This window comes from Eptatretus burgeri, chromosome 17, assembly GCF_056783735.1.
Source record: "Eptatretus burgeri isolate ZD-2024b chromosome 17, Ebu_testis_v1, whole genome shotgun sequence".
NCBI classification, from domain to species: Eukaryota; Metazoa; Chordata; class Myxini; order Myxiniformes; family Myxinidae; genus Eptatretus; species Eptatretus burgeri.
The window spans coordinates 52,329,948-52,334,804 of record NC_140977.1 but is presented as its reverse complement, the minus strand read 5'-3'; the positions used below and the strand labels follow the sequence as shown (position 1 = coordinate 52,334,804).

Here is a 4,857-nt window from a genome sequence, read left to right as displayed (position 1 = left end):
GTTCGACAACCACTCACAACATGATCGTTGTCGTTTTAATTCCTTCATAATGTTGTTTTGGAAATGTCAGGAAATTTCGGTTTTCTCACCTTCGCGAGAGAGAGTTCTCTTACCCGGTGAGGATGGTGAACACAAACCAGGGTAATAATGAGGACAACACTAACTAAGAGAGCACTGACCGGGAGAACACTGACCAGGAAAGCACTTACTAGAATGATATTGACGAGGAGACTATACTAACCAAGAGAGTACATACGAGAATGATACTGAGTAGGAGAATGTACTAACCAAGAGAGTACTTACTAGAAGGATACTGACAAGGAGAATATACTAACCAAGAGAGTACTTACTAGAATGATACTGATTAGGAGAATGTACTAACCAAGAGAGTACTTACTAGAAGGATACTGACAAGGAGAATATACTAACCAAGAGAGTACTTACTAGAATGATACTGATTAGGAGAATGTACTAACCAAGAGAGTACTTACTAGAAGGATACTGACAAGGAGAATATACTAACCAAGAGAGTACTTACTAGAATGATACTGATTAGGAGAATGTACTAACCAAGAGAGTACTTACTAGAAGGATACTGACAAGGAGAATATACTAACCAAGAGAGTACTTACTAGAATGATACTGATTAGGAGAATGTACTAACCAAGAGAGTACTTACTAGAAGGATACTGACAAGGAGAATATACTAACCAAGAGAGTACTTACTAGAATGATACTGATTAGGAGAATGTACTAACCAAGAGAGTACTTACTAGAAGGATACTGACAAGGAGAATATACTAACCAAGAGAGTACTTACTAGAATGATACTGATTAGGAGAATGTACTAACCAAGAGAGTACTTACTAGAAGGATACTGATTAGGAGAATATACTAACCAAGAGAGTACTTACTAGAATGATACTGATTAGGAGAATGTACTAACCAAGAGAGTACTTACTAGAAGGATACTGACAAGGAGAATATACTAACCAAGAGAGTACTTACTAGAATGATACTGATTAGGAGAATGTACTAACCAAGAGAGTACTTACTAGAAGGATACTGACAAGGAGAATATACTAACCAAGAGAGTACTTACTAGAATGATACTGATTAGGAGAATGTACTAACCAAGAGAGTACTTACTAGAAGGATACTGACAAGGAGAATATACTAACCAAGAGAGTACTTACTAGAATGATACTGATTAGGAGAATGTACTAACCAAGAGAGTACTTACTAGAAGGATACTGACAAGGAGAATATACTAACCAAGAGAGTACTTACTAGAATGATACTGATTAGGAGAATGTACTAACCAAGAGAGTACTTACTAGAAGGATACTGACAAGGAGAATATACTAACCAAGAGAGTACTTACTAGAATGATACTGATTAGGAGAATGTACTAACCAAGAGAGTACTTACTAGAAGGATACTGATTAGGAGAATATACTAACCAAGAGAGTACTTACTAGAATGATACTGATTAGGAGAATGTACTAACCAAGAGAGTACTTACTAGAAGGATACTGATTAGGAGAATATACTAACCAAGAGAGTACTTACTAGAATGATACTGATTAGGAGAATATACTAACCAAGAGAGTACTTACTAGAATGATACTGACAAGGAGAATGTACTAACCAAGAGAGTACTTACTAGAAGGATACTGACAAGGAGAATATACTAACCAAGAGAGTACTTACTAGAATGATACTGATTAGGAGAATGTACTAACCAAGAGAGTACTTACTAGAATGATACTGATTAGGAGAATATACTAACCAAGAGAGTACTTACTAGAATGATACTGACTAGGAGATTATACTAACCAAGAGAGTACTTATTAGAATGATACTGATTAGGAGAATGTACTAACCAAGAGAGTACTTACTAGAATGATACTGACTAGGAGATTATACTAACCAAGAGAGTACTTACTAGAATGATACTGATTAGGAGAATGCACTAACCAAGAGAGTACATACTAGAATGATACTGATTAGGAGAATGTACTAACCAAGGGAGTACTTACTAGAATGATACTGATTAGGAGAATGTACTAACCAAGAGAGTACTTACTAGAAGGATACTGACAAGGAGAATATACTAACCAAGAGAGTACTTACTAGAATGATACTGATTAGGAGAATGCACTAACCAAGAGAGTACTGACTAGAAGGATACTGACAAGGAGAATGTACTAACCAAGAGAGCACTTACGAGAACGATGCTGATTAGGAGAATATTCTAACCAAGAGAGTACTTACTATAATGATATTAACTAGGAGATTATACTAACCAAGAGAGTACTTACGAGATACTAACCAGGAGGATATTAACCAAAAATAAGTGTCGGTTGTTAATATATCGTCATGTTGAATTAACCTTTAACTAACAAATGACTTATTGGTAGGACAGAGCGGTGATGTTGCTTCACAAACCCCAATAATGGTTTAATCTAGTAATCCCCTGAATGTTTAATTATTTGGACTAATCTTGTCTCCCAAAGTGTGTTTACTGTGTCCATGGGATGAGTGTGCGTTGGTTAAGGACATTCTTCATGTGGTGGTACAGGTTGGGAGAATGAAGAGTTAACATGGAGGGTTGGGGGTTAGTTTTGGGAAAGTGGTGGGGGGGGCAGGGGTCAGGTGCCCCAGACGTGCCCCAGACGAGATACACTTCTAGTCTTGGGGGATTTCAATGCATCGACTGGAACTGATAGGGATGGTTATGAGGTGTGTGTTGGTCCCCATGGGTCAGGAACTATGAACCAGAATAGCACTAAGTTCCTTGACTTTGCAAGAAGTCATGGACTTAGGGTGGCTGGTTCATGGTTTCAGCACCCACAAGCTCATCGCTGGACTTGGTATTCCAACGCTGGCGGTGTGGCAAAGGAGATTGACCATGTCCTCATTGACGGTCGTTGGAGGATGATCCAGAACTGCAGGGTCTACCGGAGTGCTCAGTTCCTCAATACTGACCACAGGCTTGTTGTAGCAACTCTAAAGCTGCACCTTAAATCCTGGAGAATAGTACCATCCCAGCCTAGGCTGGATGTTGCCAAGCTCAGGGATGAGAGAGTAGCTGAGGAGTTTGCGAACAGGCTGAGTGGACACTTGGGGGGTCTGGGTGCTTTGGGGGGGTCCTGAAGAGTTGTGGAGCACCTTCAAGACCACCGTCCTTGATGTTGCCGGTGGATGCCTTGGAGTTCACCGCAGGGCAAAGAAGAATTTTGTCTCTCAAGGGACACTGGATACCATTGACCAGAGTCGCAGGGCCAGGCTGAATGGCAGAGCTGAGCTGTTCAGGGAGCTGAGGCGTAAAACTGTACGTGCACTGAGGGTGGACAAGGAGGCCTATGTGCGAGGAATCTGTGAGGGGGTAGAGCATCACCTGTGGACAGGTGATTCTCGTCCCGCTTACAGGGGAATTCGCGCATTACGTTCATCCAAGCCCATCCCTCGGAGCACTGCAGTTCGAGCAGAGAGTGGTAGGCTCTTGACAGAGGAGTCTGAAGTGAAGGCCCGCTGGGCCGGTTACTTTGAGCGGTTGTACCAGGCTGATCCCCCAGCTGTCGAGTTGGACGTCAAGGGTGTTACAATCCCTGTTGCTGACCCTCGAATCAACTGTGGTCCACCATCGCTTGTGGAAACACGGGCTGCGGTGAACCAGTTGAAACGGGGCAAAGCTCCAGGGATCTGTGGCATCCATGCTGAACTTCTCAAGGCTGGTGGAAATGCTGCACTCGCGTCGTTGCATGCAGTTTTGTGCTCTGCCTGGAACACAGGCATCATCCCAACTGACTGGAAGAGGGGCCTTGTTGTCCCTCTCTGGAAAGGGAAGGGTGATCGCCAAGACTGCAACAACTACCGAGGGGTGACGCTGCTCTCAGTGCCGGGCAAGGTCTTTGCTCGGATAATTCTTGATAGGGTTCGCCACCATCTGCTTGAGCACCAGCGTCCAGAGCAGTCAGGCTTTACACCAAAGAGGTCAACGATTGACCGTATCCTTGCACTTCGTGTCCTCACTGAACGCAGACGAGAGTTTCGGCAGGGGCTGCTTGCAGCCTATGTTGATCTCTGTAAAGCGTTCGATTCAGTGAATCGGGATGTCCTCTGGAGGATTCTTGGTCTTCGTGGGGTGCCACCGAAACTGATCGATCTGATGTCTGAACTCTACTCTGGTACTGAGAGTGCTGTGAAGTGTGGTGGTACCGCCTCTGACTTATTTCCAGTTGTTACTGGAGTTTGTCAGGGGTGTGTACTGGCCCCCACACTTTTCAGCACTTGTATGGACTGGATTTTTGGGAGGATGTCGGAGAGATCAAGTTGCGGTGCATCGTTTGGCAATGTCAAGATCTCGGACCTTGATTTTGCAGATGATGCAGTCATCTTTGCGGAGACTTTAGACATCCTCTTGGGGGCCCTCGAGGTGCTGAATGAGGAGTCGGAGCCGTTGGGATTACGGATTTCTTGGGTCAAAACAAAGATCCAGGCTTTCGGTGACATCTTGGATGCTGCTGTCCTGTCTGTGTCTGTTTGTGGTGAGGATGTTGAGGTCGTGGATAGATTCACTTACCTTGGCAGTGATATTCATGTCTCCGCAGGTTGTGAGCCGGAGGTCAATAGACGTCTGGGTCGGGCCTGGGGAGTCATGGATTCACTGGATCATGGGGTGTGGCGCTGCCGGTACCTGTGCGGGAGGACGAAAGTCCGAGTCTTCAGGTCCTTGGTACTTCCAGTCTTGCTCTATGGGTGCGAGACTTGGACTTTGACCAAGGATCTGAGACGGAGACTTAATTCCTTTGGTACCAGGTCTCTTCGGAGAATCCTTGGCTATCGCTGGTC

General features: G+C 44.1%; 1 protein-coding gene across 3 annotated transcripts in view; it reads left to right on the top strand.

The window, feature by feature from the left end:
- The window catches only part of LOC147010102 (protein flightless-1 homolog), a 32,694-nt gene that overhangs the window by 282 nt on the left and 27,555 nt on the right, over positions 1-4,857 (top strand). The window lies entirely within an intron of this gene.